The sequence below is a fragment of the Vipera berus genome (assembly GCF_964194415.1).
Source record: "Vipera berus genome assembly, chromosome: 1".
In the NCBI taxonomy this organism is placed as follows: Eukaryota; Metazoa; Chordata; class Lepidosauria; order Squamata; family Viperidae; genus Vipera; species Vipera berus.
The window spans coordinates 264,693,793-264,718,464 of NC_138202.1; the positions used below are offsets into that span (position 1 = coordinate 264,693,793).

At 39.9% G+C, this 24,672-nt stretch overlaps 1 protein-coding gene across 1 annotated transcript in view; it reads left to right on the forward strand.

The window, feature by feature from the left end:
* Window positions 1–8,626: 8,626 nt before the first annotated feature.
* L3MBTL3 (L3MBTL histone methyl-lysine binding protein 3) overlaps window positions 8,627–24,672 on the forward strand; it is a 90,410-nt gene continuing 74,364 nt past the window's right edge. The window contains exon 1 of the mRNA XM_081313819.1: window positions 8,627–8,712. The gene's annotated coding sequence lies outside the window, so the exon portion shown is untranslated. The remainder of the gene's footprint in view (window positions 8,713–24,672) is intronic.

Consider the following 24,672-nt stretch of genomic DNA (forward strand, 5'->3'; position numbering starts at 1 on the left):
CTAAGCCCACATCTGCTTGCACTGATGATGTTATCTAGTTGGATAATGAGACATTGCCAAACAAACAATTAAGCTCACAGACCACCAATGATTCCATAGTTCAACCTTAAGCTACAGATATTCTGTTCTCTTGTATATGTATGTATATGTGTGTCACACACTGTCACCGGTGTGACTACTGCCTGTCGATGGCCTTCAGGATAGGCTGACACAGGAAATAAAGATTTGTCCCATGTTTGGGGCCTAGCAACGTAATCTAAAAAATAGTTAACAAGCGTTTGACATATATATCTCCCCTTGCTTCTCAGCTAACAAAGCGAGAGAGATCCTGTGGCTTAGAGGTGAAAACAACTGCCTAATGTGTAATCAGCCCAGGTTCGAATCTCAGAAGGGTATGGCTGACTGATGAAAACTAATAAGTTTGAAATGCATATCAGTCTCCCTTAATTCTTTGTTAGCAATTTAAAATTTACACAAATATGAACTGTCACCGGTGTGACTACTGCCTGTCGATGGCCTTCAGGATAGGCTGACACAGGAAATAAAGATTTGTCCCATGTTTGGGGCCTAGCAAGGTAATCTAAAAAAATAGTTAACAAGCGTTTGACATATATATATATATATATATATATATATATATATATATATATATATATATATATATATATATATATATATATATATATATATATATATATATATATATATATATATATATATATATATATATATATATATTTGTGTAAATTACTAACAAAGAATTAAAGGGAAACTGAGATGCATTTCTGACTCCTTAGTCGTCCTCAGCCAGCTATACCCTTCTGAGATTCGAACCTGGGCTGATTGCATACAAGGCAGTGTTAAATAGTTAATATATATATATATATATATATATATATATATATATATATATATATATATATATATATATATATATATATATATATATATATATATATATATATATATATATATATATATATATATATATATATATATAGTTGCTATTGTGTTTTTGTATGCAACAGGAATAAGGAACTGTAGGCCCTCCAGGACCAATTCACTAACATCTGGAAGGTCCGTTTTGCCCTTTCAGACATATAGTTTTATAAGAATCAGACAGTAGTCAATTATTTCTGAGTTCCTTTTTCTCTATAATTTATCTGCCTTCCCTCTATTTAATGTAATGTTTACTGACAAGGTATAAAATGTTTTTGTTTAATATATATGGTCTTTTTAAGATATTATACATGATCTGTTTTTTATTTTTATGATTTCTTGATTTTTTAAAATAATAAGTGTAATATATGGAGTCAGGCAACCTCTAAATTGTATATAACAAAGAAAAACTGTAAGATATTTGTTCCTGTCTTCAAAGGGCTGCTCTGTTTAGTTATTTGACATCTTTAATTGAGGTGAGGATGTGGAGAGATAGTATCATGAATTTATTCCAATCCAGCCAAAGGTTTCAGGAAAGTAACCAGAGAGAGATACAGTAATTCCATGTGGTCAGCTAAATTGCCCATATTGCTGGGGAAGATGGGTGGTGCCTTCTCTGCCTGCCAGGAGGAGAGAAAATGACCTAGATAGGACCTACAAAAAATGCAGCCTCTCTAGGCATCTCATTTCTGTGGCTGTTTTTGTTGTGCATGTCTGGGGGAAGGGGGGAAGAGGCAGAAACTTGTAGAAATGGGCAAACATCTGCCAATCCTTTCTTAATGTTGTTGATCCCCATACCTGTTTTTTTTCCTAGTAGAAGAATGTGAGAAAGGAACCAATCCCCGAGCCTTCCCTATGGCAGTTGGGATGACCTTAAATAAAGCTGAACACAATTGGGACATATTTGATAGTGAAGTACCAGTGCATGGAAGTGAGATAAAAAAAATGGAAAAAGGGAATGTCTTCATCGGTTGTGTCATGCAAGCACAGTTTCTATAAAAGCATAAAAACAATTCCTATTAATATTTCTATCCATTTCTGTTCAGCTTCTAGTTTGCTTTTTGTCAGCATTCATGACTCCCACTCTGTCAAATATTAGTCACTTGTTACTGAAAGAAGAATGTGCTTCATTGGCATAACCATGTTTTTCACCTTTATTGGAACCGTGTGGTTTTGAAACTCTTTAAATAAAGTATGGGCTTTATTTCAGCAGTTCATGTAGATTGGTGAAATTGGAAAAAGGGCTCTTAAATTCAACCACAACCAAGTTTGCTAAGTGGTAGAAAAAAGGAGAAAACATACATTCATCTCACTATTAACCCCATCAAGTTTTTGTGGCTACCTCGTTATCACAAACTAAAGTGCCAGTTTTTGCAACTGGTTGTGGATTGCAGGAAGAACATTTGCTTATTGGTTTTAAAATTTTGTAGCAAGAGAGCATGGAATTCCTCACAACCAATTGAGCAGTTTCCTGATGAAAAAGAAATGATTGTCATGCTTTTTTTAATGGTTTGTCTACCATTCCTGGTCTTTTCCATTACATTTATTTCAAATCCCCCTTGCTATTCATTGTGAGGATTTCATTCTGCTTCCTTGACGGAGGTGTATTCATAAAACTGCATTTTCTGAAATAGAAACTGGATTCACATTCTATGCTAAACATAAGCATCTCTTGCCAGCCATGGGAATGTCCTGCACATCATCATGCCATTGTATAATTAATGTGAATTTAGTAATTAGCATCATTTTCTTGATATTTTAGCGTGCATGATGTTACTTACACTGCCCCCTCACCCATACGGTAAGTCCTAGTATGAGCTTGTTGGTTTTGATCTAGTATGTTGTATGATCCCAGCCTTTGTGATTAGAAAACCATGGCTTACAACTTCAACTATGGTCACACAATATTTTAAAGTCAAGATTTGGTTTATGAAAAAGCCATTGTTAGTGGGGCTCATACAATATCCCAAGTCAAACTAGGCACTATCTCATTATGGCTTGGTTTGATGCGTAAACTCAATCAATTATGACTTACTCTTTAAACTGGGTAAGCAAACCTGTCAGTATAAAACAGTATTATATGTCTTATTTATGTGACAGACAGATTGGAGAGACATCTTTGGATTCTCCTGGTTTATTCTTTTTGTTTAAGTTTTTATTGGCTTTTATAATTTTAACTGTGCTTTGATGTTTTAGGTTGTAAATTGATAGAAGTCATTTTTGTTAAATCTGGTAGCATAGAAACAAAATACTCTGAAAGTCATTTTATCCAGTTTACATCAGATTCTGTATCTTGAGAAAAAGAAACATTCCATATAATAATGTGATATAGTTAACTTTAAGGCCTAGTATGTGTATTCATGCCATGCTATAATGCAATTTGGTTGTCCTGTCTTGCAGAGTGAAGTTTGCCATTACATAACAGCTATTAAAATGTGATTTATGATTTAGTATTTTGTCTGAAGCCATTCATTTATTTAAAATATTTATTCATATTAAATGTATATCCTGCCTTTTTATTTATATAAACTGTTAAGATGCTTATAGCAGTGTCCATGGAGGAAATAAAACAACCTTCAAAATGGTGGTCACAACCATGTGACTAAAGCCCTGCATGTTTACATGCATGAACAATTGTGGCATGGTTGTGGCTGCCATCTTGAGATTTTTGTTTACCCCCTTTTGAAAAACAATCTTAGTGGCTTACAAAAATTAATTGTAATGTGTTCAATAAAGCAGGGCTAAGGAGGTAGCATGAGGTGTGAGCAGTGAACAACCAGTTCTCTGTGTGGATGTCGCTTCTGGAAGTCCATTCTGGGCCTGGGCAACAAAAAATTAGCTACCGGTTCTGCTAAAGTGGAGTGAAACGGCTGAATCCCACCACTGGGTATGACCCCAATCCACCTGCAGCATTCAGCATATAAAATCTCTTTTACTAGCCTGAAAAGACAAAGACCTCCAAAAAGCATTAGCATTCTGCAGTAAAGTTAGGCTGCTGAGTGGCCAACATCACTGACACTCCCAGCCTTGCTCTTCTTCTTTTCTCTTGCAAATTTTTCACGTTTTGTCAATTTTTTCTATAGCGAAGAGGTAAAATAAATGATGAATGTATATTTCTAAAAAATGTATGCATGTTCCCATGCCACTTTAAAACATTTATAAAGAGGTAGACAATACATGGCTAAGATTCAATACTGTCAGCATTTTGGGACTTTCATTTATATCCAAGTACACGTGTGAGATAAATGGTGAAGTTGGATTTGCAGTCCTGTAACAAAATATTCCCCTGGTTGTTAAAAGCTACTTTTTTATTTATCTTGCTCAAATAACATCCATTTTGACCAGCATATTTACTTCAGTTCACAGCTTCAGAATTGTGTTTTGGATCTGTTTTCAACACTGACAGAGAAGGCCTGAAGCAAAGATTCTATCTAGCCTTGCTTTTTTTCCTAACTGGAGAACTAACTTTATGAAGAAACAACGTGATCAGAGCTTAATTCATCAGAGTGACCAGAGTTTGAGATGCAGCGGAGTACATACATGCTTTTCAAGATTTGAATTTAAAAAGATAGGACATATTTCAGCTTGGCCTTTTGGCTAAGATTGTACCGTATCTTTGCAAGAACAATTGTGTTTTATTACAGGTGTTAGTACACAAGAACTAACCGATTTTAAAGAACAAGAATTACGATGGCATCATTCTTACAGAAGTATTATTCTGTGTTTCGTGCATGCATGTTATCCAACAGGGTATCCAACAAAAGAGTCATCCCATATGGTAGCCAAAATATTATAAATATATAGGTTGAGTTTGGTGGCTTTAAAGACAGAGGGCTAAATCTTGTTATGAGGTTCAAAGTTAGAAAGGTGAGAATGGTGACTGAGTGTCCAGTAAGATTCAGAAAAATATTCCAGTTGTTGTAATCAAAATTTCATTATTCTAATATCCCTCTCATGACTAATTGCTCATTTATGACCTCTTTTTGTTTGCATTACAGTTTTATATAAAAAGCAATCTTTCCTAGGAGTTCTGTTTAATATGTTTGTTCTTAATATTCAGCTAACTTCCTCAACAGTAATTTGTAAAGCCCATGTTTGTGAACATAAGAAACTCGTATATAACACACAAAATTCTTGTTTAGGCCTATTTATTTCCTTCCAAGAAGAACTGTGAAGGAATGGGATACATGCCAAGAATTAGTAGACCATGAATGGCCAACTTTCTTCTTAGTCCAAATGACTGGATTTGCATGAGGTTTTAAATCACCTTCTAACACAGGCGTCCCCAAACCCGGCCCACTACTGGGCCTTGAGCTGTTTGGAACCAGGCCGCGGAAGTGGTGGGTAGGTGCACATGCGTGCGCATTCCCCACTTGCGCGAGTGGCAGACAAGTGCATGCGCACCCCATTTGCATAAGCGGTGGGTGCATATGGCCATCACTTGCACAAATGGAGTTGCACATTTGTGCTGCTTGCCCACCATGCCCACCATTCACACAGAACCATCCCCTCTGCCAACCCCCAGATGGTTCACAAAGCCAGAAATGTTAGGCAACTCTTTTCTAACATATAGTATCATATCTTGTGTGAACCCAGCTAAAGGACTCTTGGGAATGAATTTGAGACAATCTGTTTTAGGGCTGAGGTCTCCAACCTTTCTCAGTTGGTGGACCGGAGAAAAAGGGAGGGGGAAGCATTTTACACCCTCAGATGTGCACAGACAGCAAACAGGACCGCAAGCACGCATGATGCAAATGAAGCAGTGCTAGTGCCCGCGTGACACTCACTAGCATCACCTTGTTGTTGCCACGCATTGCCTCATTTTTGCCACACGGCACCCCGTTTTTAGTGCAAAGTGCCCTGTTTTTACCACAGCAACGGTGCTAGCACGAGTGGGGGTGAGTGCATGAACTGACCAGCCTGTTCCGCGGCCCAGTGACCAGTAGGCCACGGCCCGGTAGTGGGCCACGGACCACAGGTTAGGGACCCCTGTTTTAGGGCATTTTTACATATAATACTAAGTACAGGTAGTCCTCGACTTACAACTATTTGTTTAGTGACTGAAGTTACAATGGCACTGAAAAAGTGACTTATGACTGTTTTTCACACTTATAACCATTGTAGCATCCTTATGGTCACATGATCAAAATTCGGATCAAAATTCGGCAACAGTTGCAGGGTTTATGAGAGTTGCAGTGTCCCAGGGTCATGGGATCACCTTTTGTGACCTTCTGACAAGTGAAGTCAATGGGAAAGCCAGATTCACTTAACAACTGCTAAGCTTGTAAGCCACCCTGAGTCTTCGGAGAAGGGCAGGATATAAATGGAATTAAAATAAAAAAATAAAAATAAAAATAAAAACTGTACTACTAACTTAACTGCAGTGGTTCACTTAACAACTGTGGTAAGAAAGCTCATAAAATGGGGCAAAATTGATTTAAAGGTTGTTTTGTTAACAACAGAAATTTTGGGCTCAGTTGTGGTCGTAAGTCAAGGACTACCTGTATACTTTTTTGTGAACATTATTAATATGTGGTATCATGCACTAAAATGAATAGATTTTTAAATCTTTTCAATAATATGAGTTTATTTGTGCACACACGTTCACATAATTTGGCAATGTGTTAAATATATATCTTAATAACACACATTTAAAAATACAGTTTATTATATATAGATACCTTTTCGCCTTTAAAAATATACACACATTCTGGCATTTCTGTTTATGCTTTTTAAATCAGATACAGTGCTGACAGACTGCACTATAATCTTTGATGAGAAGATTAATAACTCTGATTCTACTGTGTCTAGAAGTAAATCATGCTATTAAAACTCCACCCATTATTTCTAGGAAACAGTGTTTTGATCCTTTTTTTCTTTGATGCTACGAAGTAATTCAGATTTCAGATCTAATAAATAACTTATCACATGGAAAGTTTAAATGGAAGCTAGGTTTTATACTTTGGATGAAATAGTAGGTGAAGATGGGCTTTTTATACTTTTCCACTCTAAAGGACAAGTATTATTTGTCTGGTATGGCACAGTATAGTAGTAGTATATGGTTCTACACCTAGTCCTCGACTCACACCAGTTCATTTAGTGATCATGCGAAGCATGACCGGTACTGGAAAAAGTGATTTATGACCATTTTTCACACTTATGACCATTGCAGCATCCTCTTGGTCATGTGATTTACATTGACAACTGATTCATATTTATGACAGTTGCAGTGTCCTAGGGATCATGAGATCCCCTTTTGCAATGTTCTGACAAGCAAAATCACTTAACAACTATGTTACTCATTTATCAACTGCAGTGATTCACTCAACAAATGTGGCAAGAAAAGTCATAAAATGGGGCAAAACTCACTTAACAAATTTCTCACTTAGCAACATAAATTCTGGGCTCCATTGTGGTTGTAAGTTGAGGGCTACCTGCATTGCTATCTCAGTTTGAACATATGTCATTTTCAACCTCTGAAACATCTAAACTACTACAATTAATGTTTACATCCAAAGGTGCAATATTTCATACAAATTTCTCTTTATAAAATTCTGTTGGGAGTCTAATCAATTTCATATGAAAAGTTTAATGGCAAAATGCAATAGAGTTAAAGATTCTATTTTGCCTAGACAATGAGAAAGGTTAATTTTAATAGTAAGAACTGAAGTAGATCTTAGAATGTGTCTCAATCAACAAAATAGTGTTTTGGATTTATTGGGCACTGTTTATGTAGAAAAGACATATGAAAATTGTTCTTTGAAGATGTAGTGAAACTGATGTTTCATTTAAAAAATCTTTGTACAGTGTCCTATTAGTGTTTCATTTTGGGAGGAAGTTATTACATGTATAACCTTTGAAACAAGATTTAGCATTTTCATATGTCCATATGTTCAGATCTTACGCATGAAACTTTGACATCTGGACAAAAAAAAGTGGATTCTCCATGCTGAATTTATAGCTAAAAGAACTTCAGCACAGGAAAGATAAATATATAACCCCAACTACACAATGGACTGTAGTCAATATCATCACTACTGTTAGGGTTGTTGTTTGGCGGAAAATAGGAGGATGGAGTATTATGTACATTTGAGGCCTTGACTTAAGTTATAAAGTAATAAAAAGAGGGTAAAAAAAATCTAATAAATAAATAAATAGTGTAACAAAATATGGCTACCATTTATGGGAATGCCTGGTTAGAACTTTTATGCATGACTCCACGAATATGTGCTGTTTTTATTTCTCTTGTTTTTGTTTTCTTGCGTTTTCTTTCTAACTTTGTGGACTGTTTCTTTTTCTTCCTCTTATTTATTTATTTTTGGTATCCCATCAGTACGAGCAAAATAAATAAATAATACAATCCACCGCTCAAAATGAGGAGAGAGTTCAAGGCTGCTGCGACTCAGACGTTTCCTTGTGTTTCTCTTCCCCGGTTTCCATTCTATTCCTAGAGCTCCCGATGCATCTTGAAGATGTGATCTTGGCGGATCGGAGCGGCGACGCGGCGTGGGGAAGAAAAATACCCACGATTACGGCTATCGCCTGCCTGCTTTTCCCAGAGTCTGAGACATAAAAGCGAAGGGAAGAAAAGCCACTTCGGCGGCGGCGGCGGCGGCGGCAGCTACAGCAGCGGCGGCAGCAGCAGTTTCCCTTTCCCCAGCCCTGACTCTACGGGCGCATGCTCACTTGTGCCCGCAGCCCTGGACCATATTTGTCAGGACTACTCGAGAGACGGAGAAAAAAAATAAAGAGAGAGAGAGAGGATTTGGGGGGGTAAGGAAGCGCTTGGTTCGGATATGATTGCTAACCCATTAACTGCAATGCACAATGCTCAGGATGGCTTTAAAATTGCTTCCGTTCCTTCGCTAGGGATGAAAGTTGAGAGAGAGAGAGAAGGAGATAAAGGAAGGCAAGCGCACCTCCTCTGCCTCCCTCAAGAAACGGGCAAAGGGGGGGGATTTTTATTTTTTGGGGTAAGGGATAGGGAGGGAAGGTCTTCCCCCTTAAAACATCAAGCGAAGGAAATGGAAGTAATCTGGGGAAAGTGGCCAGATGACTCTGAAGTGGCCGAGGAGTGGGTGGGTCGTGGGGGAATCTTTCCTAAAATCCTTTAAGTGCGTGAGAGTGAAAGAGGAACAAAAGAGCGAGCGAAGGAGAGGGTGCCTTCGCCTTCTGCGCCCCCCCCCTCCGCTCGGGCTCTGCTTTTCCCCCCGAATTCTTGACCGGCATCGGGGGCGGAAGGGGGCAAGAACGAGACCGAAGTGGCCGGGAAATAAGGAGGGCAATTCACAGTCGCCCACATATTGATGAGCCGGGGTGGTGGTGGTGGGGGTGGGTGAGCGATTTGCGGCGTCCTGCCCCACCGCTGGTGAGCCGGAGCCAGGGAATTCTTGACACTTCCCCAGGAATGTCGGGGAAGGGAGGAAAAGGGGTACCGCAGCAAAGATTCGGGGTGCCGGGCGAGAGGGGCGGACGGGGACAATCCATCCCAGCGCTCACTCTTGTTTTGTTTAAGGGGATCCCTGGGGAGAGAGGATAATGGCTTGCGAAGGAAGCACCCAGGTTTGGCTGCAGCGGGATATACCGGTTGAATGTGTAGCATGTGTTGTGTGTGTCTCCTTTGCAGAAGGGAGGGAAAGGGAAAGAAAAAAAAAGGCCTGTTCCGATCAGCGCGTTAGCAGCCGCCGCCAGCTTCGGAAAGGGAGTATTTGTTCGCGAATTGTGGTCATTTCGCCTCCTCGTCTCCCTTGTTGTGCAGCTTATGGACTTTGTGGCGTGAGTGCGCGCGTGGCGGTGCACCCGTGCGCGCGTGTCTCGAGCTATAGAAATATAATACCGAGCTCCCCAATTCCGCCATTTTGGGCAAACTTTGCACACGCACGCACACACCACACGCGCAGAGAGACGCGCCTAGCAGTTTGTAGTGGGAGGGAGCGCGCGGGCGCGCGGAGCGGCGGCGGTGGTGTTGGGGGGGGGGAGAGAGAGAGAGAGGCGAAGAGAGAAAAGCCTCTTGGGTTTCTGTGCTTGTCTTTCACTAAGTGTAAACATGTGTGTGCGTGCGTATGTGTGTGGTGGGGAGCGGGGCTCTTCCCGAGGGAGAAGCGTGCAATTCGAAGGTTGTCAGCAAAGGCACACACAACCCCCCCGGCCGGCGAAAGCTCAGGCGATCGCTGCGTATTTTCAGGGCAACGAGAAGGATGCCTTGGCTGAATTCGGCTCGCCACTTCCACACCTGGGTGCCCCCCCCCCCGCGCGCTCTTCAACTTTGCTTGCCCGTCTCTCCTTGGGAGTCTGCGCTTCCCGGGAAGCCTATGAATGAAACGGGAGCTGCCTGCCCACTTGTTCGGCGCTCGTTTGGGGTGGGTGGGTGGGCAGGGGGGGGCACGTCTGAGGCTGGCTGCGAGAGTGTGAGAACCGAGAGGCCTGAGCTGTGGTGCGTAGGGGTAGAGAAAAAAAATAAAATAACAGAAATGGGTGTCTTGTGCGTGGGCGCTCCTGCGGCCCCCTCTTGTTTTCTTCGCAGTCGCCTGTGGCGAGAGAAGGGAGTAACGACGGGAAAAGTTTGAGAGGAGCCAGCGGTCCCCAGAGGGAGACCCCCCCCCCCTCTTCGGCCTCAGGTTTGGGGCCGGGCTTTAGGAGACCAAGGAGAGAGCGAGCCGTTTCCCCTCCAGGAGGAGATCTGGAGCCCGCCAAGGAGAAGCCTGGATCAAGTGGAAAGAAACCCTTGACCCCTTTTTTCTCCTTGGGAGTCGAAAAGGGCCCTGGGTTTTCCCCCCCTCCCCTCCGAGGATGGGGAATGTGGAAGAGGGTTTCCAAAATGAGGAGGGGACAAAAGGCTCCGGAGCTTGCTTTAAAGGCAGCCTCCCCTTCCCGGTTTCCGTCGCAGCAGCCGCCCTAAGAAAAACGGGACTCGATTGACAAACAAGAGCCTTTCATTATGCAACTTCCTCAGTCGAGCGCCCGGTTCCTTTCCTCTCGCTCCTGCCCCGCGTACACCTTTTTTTTTTTTTTGGACCGCCGTGCAAAACAATCGTACCGCTCTTTTCGGGCATTTCCCTGAACGATGGAGGGGAGGCGATGGTAAAAGTTTTATTTCGGGCGTCCCAAGGGCGAGCCTGAATCCAAGCTACTTTTAATTTCTAACGAGAAGGAAAGAGGCAGATTCGGCGTGGGGAAGGCAAACAAATCCCGCTGCAGCCTGAAGGCAGGTTTGGGGGTGGGGGAGGGACGCTAGGAGAAGATGTACGCAAAAGACCACACTTTTTCGACTCCCCCCCTCCCCCGCCGCTCTTAATTTTGGAAAAAGTCGGGGGGGGGAGGTGTCTGACGGGCTGATCACAGTATTTCTTCGGGAAAGTTTCAAGTGCAGCAAAAATTTAGTTCAAAACTGGCCAAGGAGGGACCCCTACTGGTCAGACGTAGGCATTCACCCTGGGGAGCAAAGTTCAAATTTAATCCTCAAGTTTTACAGAGACTGTTTTTTTCGCTGGGTATGAACCGGCAGAGGACTAGGCAAAGAGTTTGAAAGGCATATCTATATCTTCTCTTGCTAACGGTTGTTTCCATATATCTGTTTCATATTTCAAGGATTAAAAGTAAGGAAGAGTGATTGTTATTTAAGAACTTACACCGCTAAAGGCTTAACGGGTAAATATATCTGGCAGTTGGATACAATTGTAACTATGAGTTTATATTCCCTATTTTAAGTTCCTTGTTAGAGTTGGTCAATTTCACCTTTGTTTCCATTGTGAATAGTGATGGGAAAAAACCCTAAAACAACTTTGTTCTGTTTATTGATATAAATGTAGGCAATATTCTGCGATGCTCACTGCAAATGCGCAAAGGTATTTATGAACTGAAACTTACCGGTAGATTTCCTTATAAAACTTGGAAGTAAGCTGAAGTTATGTCTTCTGTATATTTTGAAAGTGGCATTGGTAGAAATGCTGAAACTAAAAGCTGGTTTGGTGAAAAGCTTAGAGCAATGAAATTCTGTACGACAGAAAACTAGAAAATTAGTAGGAATATTTGTGACAAAGCTAATCATGTGTGGAATGTAATTCTTTTCAAGTCCTGTTCTATGGATATAATGCAGATATGTCAAACTCGCGACATCATATGACGTTGCACAAGGTATCAGGACGGTTTTGCCATTGGCACGTGCAAGGTATCAGGACGGTTTTGCCATTGGCACAGCTTCCGCATGATGCATCCGGCCTGTGGGCCTGCAGTTTGACACCCCTGATATAATGGCTGCGAAAAAGCTGTTCTCAGGCCATTTCCTCAGTAACTACTTAGTACCTTCAAGCACCAATCAGCTATCTTTGACATAATATAAAGCCTGTCCTTGATGAGTTCTATACTGAAGATACAGATTTACTCAACTGGTTGATTAAAGCTAGCTATTTCGTTGGTGTTGAAAGACTCCTCCCCCCATCCCTTATAAAGAAATTTTATGAGATTGTTGTAAAAAGCCAGAATCATAAAAACATTTAGTCTCTGATCTTCTTATAATGTTACTCACCATCCTTCCAGTTGTTCATTTTACTCAGCAGAGTTTGTTTCATTCTACTTGGGCATTTTCAGTAATTGTACATGCAAAAAATCTGATGGGATAGTGGAAAACAGGGCAACTGAATGAATACTCCCATGAGATGGCACTGCAGACCTGCTGCTCAGCTGCTTATGGGATTCTGGTCTTTGTGATTTAACATATTCTTAAAGATGATTGAGGAGGTCACCTGGTTCATGTCACTATAGTTCAGAGGTCCCCAACCTTTTGGGCACCAGGGACCTTTTCCGTGGACTGGAGGGGATGTGGTTTTGTGTGCTGCCTGCATCCCCCGGATGGGTCTTTACTTGTTTGTGTGACCAGTTGCTGACATGCCACGGACCAGTACTGGTCCACGGACCGGAGGTTGGAGACTGCTATAGTTGATTATACCTAGGTCTAACCTTCTTCCAACTAATGCTAAGTTTTGAAATCTTGAACCTGCTAAATGGGCTGGCTATTGAGGGTGAGTTCAGGTGAAACTATTCTTTCCATTGATAGACCAAATAGAGATTAGAGGAACATTTTGTTCTAGTTGGAAGGGATCTAGTTCACGCTTTGTGAAGGTTGTTGTGCCTAGCAGTGCCTTGGTTGGTGCAGAAATTGAAGAAAATTAAGGCTGAAAAGGGTTGGTTTTAGCAATATAGGGATCCATGGTCCAATATAGGCGTCCATGGCAGAATAATCTTTTGTGAGATTGCGGTTGATGAGTGTCCATAAAGTGCAGTTACTAGCAAAATATCATTACTATTGCAACCAATTATATGAACATGACACTAGTTTAAAATTTGGTATGTTTCGCTATGCAGAAATCTAGTCCAATGGGGATATAAAAGAAGGCCTTTTCAATGGCTGCAATCAGTTTGTGGAATTATGTCTGTAAAAAGTACAGATAGCCTCAATTTTGTTTAGTTTTGTGTGTATGCTAAAGGCAGGGCTTTTTTTCTCATAGAACGCTCAGAACGGAGTTCCGGCACCTTTTTTGGATGGAACATTGTAGGGTAGGCAAGGTGGGTTGTATGACATGTGTGAGTTCCAGCACCTTTTTCTTTTACAAAAAAAGCACTGGCTAAAGGATTTTATTTTTTTTCTTTTGGCTATTCAGTGATTTGAAATATGATTAGTTTTACTCCTTGATAATGAGTATTTTATTTCTTTTTGCTATTGCTTTTTGAGAGGACATTTTAAACACTTTTAAACTGAATAATGTCTTGGGAACTTTTTGGTGAAAAAAGACAAATCATAAATAATCTTATAAATTAATATAAAAAGCTGGAAACATTTCAAATTTGGTTATTAGAAGGACTTTTTTTTAAGCACAATTTCTTCAGATGCATTTATTTATTTAAATTTATATGCTGCTCTAAACCAAAGAATGCTGTTAAGCAGCTAATGATTTGGAGTTAGTAATCTCATTTTTTACGTATTCACTCTTAATTGGGAGAGGTAGCCTTTCATTTGTAAGGATGGTATATTCTCATGGGGGTGATAGAATATAGGTATATTTTCTTCCTCCATTTTGCATGAGATGCCTTTTAGTTTATTGTAACACTTGACAGTGCTGGGAATATTGCTAGTCCCTGACAAGTAGTATGACTTCATTTACTCTCCACTTAGCTCATTACTAAATCAATTAAATAAATTACATTAGGATAGCTTTTTCACATAATCTGATGTATGTGTTAGGAAGTTTTATGTCGTTATTTTAAAATTTGTCTCATTGAATCACTCTGATTCAAACAGTACATTTCAATACACTAAGTCGTGATCAGTTTTGGAAACAGATTACTTGAATGCAAGATAGCGTTTATTATGTTTTATTTAAGAGCTTGGCTTTAAGCTGTTCTTGAGTTGAAATTAATAGGCTTCTTCTGATGCATGTTGACAAAAACAGTTTTCTGATTGATAGTAAGAATGCATTTCTACACATTGCTTATTTTACACTGTCAGAATAGGTAGTCTGAGTAGAGCTATTGCAAAACATACTGTATTGATTACTGTTGAAAGGTTAAGCAATGCTATCTCATTTAAAACTTGAAGAACAAGCTAATAAACTGTAGAACAAATATGTAAGTGCCATAGTAATTCAGTAAATTAGATGTTTAAGAACAAAATGACTTTAATGCTAGAATTGTTTTATCAATATATTTCCAAATAAACTGAGTTTATAAGATTTATGCTGAAAGCCAGACATATGTAACAGCATAGGATAAGTGGAGGAGATTCCATAGCATAATACATGATCTATCAAAAAGTCTTGAATGTTCATTGAGAATCTTTTTTCTTTTCTTTTTCCAAATGTGAATTTTCAGTCTTGACAAAACTACTTGTGATTGCAGTAACATACTGTCCTGAACTCCTGTCCATAGCTTGAGGGACTATCTAGTTATTGTATTTTTGCGCTAGGATGAATTGGATTGTGTATTAGCTGGCTTGCTGAACTGAAATTGTTATTGCAGTAGAGACCTTGGTTCAGCTTCAGAATGAGACAATTTTCTGCTACTCTATAAGTGCTATGAAAATGTATATATATATATATATATATATATATATATATATATATATATATATATATATATATATATATATATATATATAATATTATATAATATAATTTGGAATGCTGACAAAGAATTAAAGGGAGACTGATATAGCTATTTCAAGCTTCTTTGTTCTCATCAGTCAGCCAAACCCTTCTGAGATTCGAACCTGGGCTGCTTTGCATGTTAGGCAGTTGTTTTAACTTCTAGGCCACAGGCTCTTTCTCACTTAGTCAGCTGCATTAGGGAAGGAAGAGACGAGGGGAAGAGATATGTCTTGAGTGTTTTGAGCACCTCCTCGGCCTATCTATCTATCTATCTATCTATCTATCTATCTATCTATCTATCTATCTATCTATCTATCCATCTATCTATGGGACGCGGTGGCTCAGTGGGTTAGGACGCTGAGCTTGTCGATCAGATGGCAGTTTGGTGGGTCGAATCCCGAGTGCCACATAACAGAGTGAGCGCCTGTTACTCATCCCATCTTCTGCCAACCTAGCAGTTCGAAAGCACGTAAAAATGCAAGTAGAAAAATAGGGACCACTACGGTGGGAAGGTAACAGCGTTCCATGTGCCTTTGGCGTCTAGTCATGCTGGCCACATGACCACGGAGATGTCCTCAGACAAGCGCTGGCTCTTCGGCTTTGAAATGGAGATGAGCACCGGCCCCTAGAGTCGGAAACGACTAGCACGCATGTGCGGGAGAACCTTTACCTTATATATAAATATATATCCATCCAATACTCTTCTCTACGACTCATGCAGGATACAGTGAAAAGAAAATTAATGGCATTTATGGTTGAAATAAAATACACCAAAGCCAAACGTACTGTAGGCTCTGAGGGCCAGAGTTATAGCTTCTCAGTTGACTAGGACCAAAAGTTTTGGATTATGCGTACAGCATGATTCTGTGCAGGCTGCTTTGAAAGTAAATACTATTGAATGCCACTGATCTTATTGCTAAACAGATAGTTGTAGGAGTTTGCCTAAACTAGACTGCCAAAAATAATGAAACTCATGACGATTATGTGCCATCAACTTGTGCGATGACGTACTGTAGATCGCTTTTCTCCAGGATGATTGTTCCCAATCTGATCTTTCTAATCTTCTAACAAGGTACCCACTGCTGCTGTCGTCTTGATTACCCTCTTGTTCTGCCTTTCATTCTGCCTTTCCCAACTTTAGACAGACAAGAAAGTTAGGTCTCTGCCTAATTTGTCCAAATATGATAATATGAGCCTGTTCATTTGTGCCTCAAGTCAGAACTCTGGGCTGATTTGTTTAATGATTCATCTGTTTGTTTTCTTGACTTCCCTGCAGCTCCAAAATATCAATACTATTTTTACCCTGTTTCTTCAAAGTCCAACTTTCATAGAGTGCCCCAGGGAAAACCACTGCCTGCACAATTCTGATCTTTATAGGTCTAGACCTGAGCTCAGGAATTCTGGGAGTTGAAGTCCATGAGTCATAAAAGAGCCGAGGTTGCCTACCCCTGGTCTAGACCTAGGTCAGCTCCACTAGGTACAGTACATCACATCAAAAAAGTAAATCCAAAGACTAGTTAAAAGTACTTAATTATTTGGCCAATAGTAACAAAATCTTGCAAGTCTTAAGTGTGCTTTATTTCCGCCCCTCCCCCTGCAGTGCTGTGAAACTCGGAATGGGACAGCTTGCCACAATCAACTCTCTGCGGCCAACTCACCCTGGGACAATTTAGCAATTCTATTTTAATTATTTAAAATAAATAAAAAAAATATTCTAATTTTTGCAGTTCACATTTCATTCTGTCCCTCCTTTTGCACCCTTGATGATTCTAATGATTCTAATCCACTATTTCTTTGATATTAGTGTAACTCATTGCGTTGTCTCGCAATGAATGAATTGGCCACGTGAAGCTGAGGAGGTTTTGAAGATTGTTATGAACTTGAGCTTTTTGCCTCAGTACACTAGGAGCAGATCAAGGTCATCTTCCTTACTTTCTACATCATCCTGGTATCTGAATATCTTTTCAAGGCCTTCATTGAACGTGCTAGTCTGAGGTTTATTTCTCGACTGCTGGGACTTTGACTGTAGTTAGCCTGAAAAAGCAGGAGCTTCAGTATCTACATCAAATGTGATTTTAGTCCCATGTTTTCACTTTGCTCCTTGACTTTCAGTAGTAGATCTGGCAGATCCTTTACAGCTATCAGCATAGTACAGTTTACTGTTTCTTCCTCCAATTTTAAATCACGCTAATCTTTTTCGAGTCCAGCCTCCATCAGGTTGAATAAATAAGGGGAGAACTCATGGCCTCGTCTCACTCCTTTTCTGATCTGGAGCCAGGCTGTATTGCCATTTTCCATCTGGAGTCAGGTTTCCTGTCCTGCATATAGGTTTTACACAATGATAATGAGATGTTCTGGGATTCCCATTTTCCTAAGCACATTCTATAGAGCGTGACATGGTTGACACATCAACCATGATTTCTATAATCAATAAAGCATATATTGACTTCTTTTTTTCTTTTTCTTTTATTGAATTCTTTAGCTTTCTGAGTCCTCCGGTCTGAATCAGCAATCATATCTTTTATTCCTTGCCTTTTCTAAAGCCAGCTTGAACATCTGGCGCTTCCCTTCCCATTTAGGACTTTAATCTGCATTAAATGATCCTGAGCATTATTTTACTAACACGGGACACTAAGGAATATTGTATGATAGTCTGCACACGCTTTAAAATCTTATTTTTTATATTGGTGCCTTCCCATGTCTTCAGATCTTTTAGCTGTTACATTGTTCTACAGATTTGCTTCCATAGTTTGATTAGAAGTTTTACAGATTCTTCTTTTGTGACCTGCCATATATCTATAGATATTCCATCAATTCCTGTAGTCTTATGAGAGTAATAACTATCTAAACCACAGGTCTGCAACCCGCGGCTCCGGAGCCACATGCGGCTCTTTCAGCTGTCTCCTGCGGCTCCCAGTCTTCTGCTATGTGTAGTCCAAAAAAAAAAGGTGGGATTAAAAAAGTTCAACCAATCAATTCAAATATGCAGGGTAGGTGCATATCTCGCCGTGGCTCCACTCTTCAGTCAAACCCTGTTCTGTGCATGTACGCGCATGCGCACACATTTTTTGCGGCTCCCAGTTTTTCCTTGTGTGAGGGAACTGGTTCCGAGTGGCTCTTTCACTGTTTTAGGTTGCTGACCCATGATCTAAACGTTCAAACTATATCTTCTAGTACTCGAAGTTTTTGTAAATACTGCAGGAATTATCTGCTAAGGTATCTGGGTTGGATATTTCTATTGTGCAGAATTTTAGTATATTTGTTCCACCTTTGCTTAGTCTTCTTTGAATCAGCTACTACCCGTCCTATCCTACAGTATACAATTTGAGGTTGGAATTCCTTCTGGAAGACTTCCCTCCCCCACCAACCTCTATTTCCATCCTTGATGTTTTTATAGATGTCATTGTAATGCTGCATGTTGTCTCTTCGAGTAATTCTCTGAAATTCCTGAGATCTTTGTCTTTCTTGGCTTTGACTTCTTTTATCTTCTTAGCAATTTCCACCCTTTATTCTGAAATCTGGTTTTCTGTTCTTTTCTTTGGCAGTCTCTCTTTCACGTCCATCGTTATCAATTTCTTTGATTTCATTCCACAGTTTTGGTCCCCTCTCCACCCCTGTAGTAATAAAAGGAAGGACAAAGGCCTATGGTTAAATGATTGATTGAATTAAAACTCTATTTAGTGCTGATTATCTTGAATTAAGAAGAAAGGAATAATTCTACAAGAAGCCTACAAGACAATCAATACTGGGAGGCTTTTGTATAATTGCCTGTGGACTAGACAGACAGTATAAAAACTTGACTTTTGAACCAGCCTGTAAGGGAAGGAAAAATAAAAAGACATTGTGATTTTTCTCTCTCCATTATTCAAGGGAAACTGTCCAGCTCTGATCTTTCATCCTTCTGGCAAACCTTTCTGTATGCCAGGAAACTTTGCTCAGAAAAGCTATATCTCCTTAACAGACTGGACTTGAGCCTGGCCAGTGTGACCATGAAGTGAGTATTTGGGCTTGCAGTTAAGCCCAAGGAAGATAATTGGGCCATGGAGGATTAAACTTAGCTCCTCCTGTAAATTGCCATTTTAGCCCTGAGAAACACAACAGGGGATTTGAGCTCCTGCACCATTAGAATCAGAGTGCATGCAGCCAAGGTATTATTTTTACAGCCTTGATGCTTACAGTTCTTTGCTGAATTTCTATTAACAATGAGAATATGTCTATATAGTGTTAACTGTCCAATCAGCTTTTTGTTGTAAAGATTTTTTAAAAAATCAATCAATTGTATTGTAATATATGTATCTGCTGATAGTGGAACAGATCACGAACTAGTCATCTGCCAGTTGTCACTTGAGGCAAAAATGACCAGGCTCAAAATATTCTACTTCAGATGCATTATGGTAAGACCTAGGTTTCTGGAGAAGGCTCTAATGCAGACATGTCAAACTCGCGACGTTGTGCGACGTGTTGGAACTTTTTTCCCATTGCCGGTAATGGGGTGGGCATGATTTCTTCGTGATGCGTCTGGCCCGCGGGCCAGCAGTTGGACACCCCTGCTCTAATGGTTGGAAAAGTGGAAAGAAAGAGAAGACAATCAACAGTAAAATAAATGAACTCAGTTACAATAGTGATTGATACAAAGTTTGAAAATCTGACAGATCAGATTAGTGGATTGTCATGGAGAAAAACTATGTGCAGGCTGAGCCCAAGATTTGTTGTTAAAGGAGTTTTTGCCTCATTTTACAACCTTCCTTGCCACAGTTATTAAGCGAGTCGCTGTAGTTAAGTTAGTAACAGTGTTGTTAAGTGAATCTGGCTGCCCTATTGACTTCGCTTGTCAGAAAGTCACAAAAGCCAATCACATGACTCCAGAACACTGCAATCATCATAAATATGAGTCAGTAGCCAAGTGTCTGAATTTTGATTACGTGACCATGGGAATATTGCAACTGTCATAAATGTGGGAAAATGGCCGTAAGTCACTTTTTTCACTGCCGTTGTAACTTCAAATGGTCACTAAATGAACTGTTGTAAGTTGAAGATTACCTGTATTTCAGTTGTTGCTCACAGTCAACACTGGATAGCATATAATGATCTGTATGGAAGTTGTTTTTAACTCATTGGTTCTTTTGATGAACAAGTGGCTAGAGCAGGGATCTTCAGACTTGGCCCTTTTATGACTTGTGGACTTCAACTCCCAGAATTCCTCAGCCAGCCACACTGGGGAGTGCCTGGCTGAGGAATTCTGGGAGTTGGTCAATAAGTCATAAAAGTGTCAAGTTTGAAGATCCCTGGGCTAGAGCAATTAGTTAATTCAGTTCAAGCCCAGTCATTTCTTAAAGATAAAATTGTGCCACGGCAACATATTTTTCGGTGTGTGTACATACGGTACACATAAATACGTATGTGGAATTGCACTGGAAAACCGTGTGGAATTGTAACTAGTGCAAATATTGCTATGAATCCCTTATGGAAGTAAAATTTCACAAATACATTTGAATGATTTTTGTAATACAGGCTTAAATTGGGTTATTGGTGTAACCTTATATAGCTGGTCCTTCATGTACAACCACAACGCTCAAAATTTCCACTGCTAAGCAAGACAGTTGTCAAGCGAGGTGTGTCCCATTTTATGACCCTTTTGCCACAAGTAAATCATGCAGTTGTTAAGTGAATCTCGCTTCCCCCATTGACTTTGGTTGTCGGAAGCCAGCTGGGAAGGTTACAAATGGTGATCGCATGATCCCAGGATGTACATGCCTGTTGCCAAGCATCCGAATTTTGATCATGTGACCACAGGGGATGCCACAGTGGTCGTAAGTGTGAAAACCGGTGCTAAGTTACCGGTACTCTTTTCAGTGTCGTCGTAACTTTGAATTGTCACTAAACAAATGGTTGTAAACTGAGGACTACTAGTAATGCCTTTCATAATCTGATTCTCAAATATTTTCAAGAATAGCTATCAGTCTTGTTTTACCTTCCAAGCTTAAGCTTAAGTTTACCTTCCAACCTAATCTCTAGGCAAAATAAAATAGCGCTGAGCAAATAGCTTCCATCTCAGTCAGTTCAAGGCCTTGGAATGAGCTCACGTCTCGGATCCAGACTCCACACTATATTGGCCCATTGGAGGATGTACTGTGGCTTGACCTTTTAATTCAGCTGCTTACCTATTTGATTTTAGGGGGGATGTTTTAATACATTTTTTGATCGACTTGCACGTTTTACTTAAACATTGCTTTTATTCTCTGACAGGCCTGGGAACCTCTAAGGTGGTTAAAGAGCAGATTAAATACAGTTTAGTCAAGGAATCCTTTAGGTGGTGATGCTAACAAAATTCCTCACCTATTCTATGTTGTAGTTAGCTGCGAAGTTGTGTCCGACCCATCGCGACCCTATAGACAATGTTCCTCCAGGCCTTCCTGTCCTCTACCATCTTCTGGAGTCCATTTAAGCTCACGCCTACTGCTTCAGTGACTCCATCCAGCCACCTCATTCTCTGTCATCCCATTCTTCTCTTGCCCTCAATCTTTCCCAGCATTAGGCTCTTCTCCAGTGAGTCCTTCCTTCTCATTAGGTGGCCAAAGTATTTGAGTTTCAACTTCAGGATCTGGCCTTCTAAAGAGCAGTCAGGGTTGATCTCCTCCAGGAATGACCGGTTTGATCGCCTTGCAGTCCAAGGGACTCGCAGGAGTCTTCTCCAGCACCATAGTTCAAAGGCCTCAATTCTTTGGCGTTCAGCCTTTTTTATGGTCCAGCTTTCACTGCCATACATTGCAACTGGGAAGACCATAGCCTTGACTATAGACACTTTTGTTGGCAGGGTGATGTCTCTGCTTTTTAGTGTGCTGTCTAGATTTGTCATGGCTTTCCTCCTGAGGAGCAAGCGTCTTTTAATTTCTTGGCTACAGTCCCCATCTGCAGTGATCTTGGAGCCCAGGAAGAATTGAGAGGGCCGGATGCCATGATGTTGGTTAGTAGCAAGTATTAAATAATATGCTTGATCACATCGTAGACATGTTACCTAGTAAGCAAGATTTTCTTTCATAGATAAGGCTGGCCCTGTCTCTCCACTTTCCTGCCTTGCACTTGAAGATATGGCTAAGTCCAGTGTGCCATAGTTAGAGCCTTCTGATTCACACAATTGAGTTTCAGATGGTTTTTTTCTTTAAGCTTAAATACTTACTGATAATGTTTTTCTCTAAAACATAATAGCAGTGGCTGAAATTGACGAGGGCCTTGGCTAATGAGAATGACTTTTCATTCCTTGGAATCCTGTTCCTTGGTAATAACACTATATTTCAGTATCTCACTTAGGAATCTCATTGCTTTCATATTGAGTTTTTGAAGTTGGCATATTAAAACAACCTTCCTCACTGGGGAAGATGCATTGGGCTATGAGTCCCAGAATTCTCACTTCATTTTTAATTGATAAGGATTTTTTCTTTGTTCTCTGGCTACTTCCAAACGAATGGCACCAGAATTCTGCATTTGCAATCAAGCTTAGCTCACCTGTTCAGGACACAGGTACTGTACCTTGTTTACCGTAATCATTTGCATTCATAATTAATGCAACTGTATAGTTTAGCAAGAAATGCCGATTTGGTGCATGAACTTTAAAGAGCAAATTCTTTGGTTGACAAATCTATTTCATTATTTTATATTTGTACAATACGTATTATTTACTATATCTGGACACTCATCTGAGCATATGACACCAGCCAAATTATGTAATTTATTATCTTTAACATTTCTGTACTTGCAATATTTTAGAATATATATTCCTTACAGATTTCTTTCATTTACTCAGTGTTTTATCCATATGTTTTTGGAATGAAGGTTGGCAACTATTTAGCACTTGTAGAAATTGAAATGACTCCTACAGTGTAAGAATAAAACAAAAGTATAATTAAAAATCAAAATGGAACCAACATGGATAGTTTTGGTAAGCCCTATGGTTCATTGGGGCACCATCATGTCTCATTTCCACTTACTACTTTAAACTGAAATTTTGAAGAGCATCAAAAAGCATCAAAAAGCAGTGGGCTAATGCCTCCTTAAGTAACACCAGCTGCCTGCAATTAGTGCAGGTTCGAGTCCCACCAGGCTCAAGGTTGACTCAGCCTTCCATCCTTCCGAGGTAGGTAAAATGAGGACCCAGATTGTTGGGGGCAATAAGCTGACTTTGTAAAAATGCCGCTTGGGGGGTGTATGAAAGCCCTAATAAGCAGGCATATACATAGAATGAAGGCTACTGCTAAGCTTGTAAGCCGCCCTGAGTCTTCGGAGAAGGGCGGGATATAAATGGAATTAAAAAAATAAAAAAATAAAAAATAAATACGGTAAATGTTTTTGAGTATTATATTTGAGCATATTTAATTTAAGGTATGCCTGTGTGCCCTTAAAAAAAGGGGGAAAACATAGGTGGTAGAGCCCATCTGTGATGGCTGTCTGTGACACTATTTCCTCATTCACAATGAAAGCAAGTTTCAGTGCTTTTAAAGGATGTTGATTTTGAACTACTGGATTTTCAGTGTTGCAGGAAGTTATTATGAGCCTTGGTGGTACAGTGGTTAGAATGCAGTATTGCAGGCTGATTTTGCCCACAGCCAGGAGTTTGAACCTGATGGGCTCAAGGTTGACTCAGCTTTCCATCATTCCAAGGTCAGTAAAATGATGTCCCAGATTGTTGGGGCAATACGCCGACATTTTAAATTGCCCCAAGAGAACTATGGGGCAGTATATAACGCTAAGTGCTGTTGATACTTCTATTGCTATTATATGCACTATATGCAGAAATGATACTAAACTGAAGGATGAATGGTGTTTTTTTTAACATTTTACAGTGGCATTTATTAGAACACATTTGGGTTGGATGCCCACATATACGGATTCACCTAATGCTGTTTATACCTGTAACTATACAGAGTGCATTCCTCATCTTAGAATCCTGGGCCCAAAATTTGAGAACATAAAAGGGAACTAGGGCACCACAGATTTCTAAGGCAGGAACTAAGTATTATTCACATCCACTTATTGATCTTGAATATTAGGTCAAACTGTTTCTATACACTCTATTAGCCATTATGACCTAAAACACTAATCACACATAAAAGTGATTGGGAGAGCTTTTGTGTGTTAATGGTTTGGGTGGGTGTCATATTTTGTTTGTTGGCAATGAAAGAAATGTGAGAGGTCATTAAATTGCATGATTTGTTCTTGTGAATTATCGATATCTTTTTGGAACAATATTTAATGTATATATAAGTTTATAATTATGGGAAAATAGGGAGGAATACTTTATTAGATAAGTTTACCTGTGTGTGTGTGTGTGTGTGTGTGTGTGTGTGTGTGAGAGAGAGAGAGAGAGAGAGAGAGAGAGAGAGAGAGAGAGAGAGAGAGAGAGAGAGAGAGAGAGAGAGGGGCAGAGAGATTGTAGATTGCTGGCTGGTGGGATAAAAATGTAATAATAATATTTTAATATTACAGATGTTAATGTTATGTGGAATACTCTTGTCGGTTTCTTCTGGGTTGTTAGTCTAAAACTAGTGTTATACATGCAATTATACGTGAAATAGTAAAATACTTTGAAAGCAGAATCCTG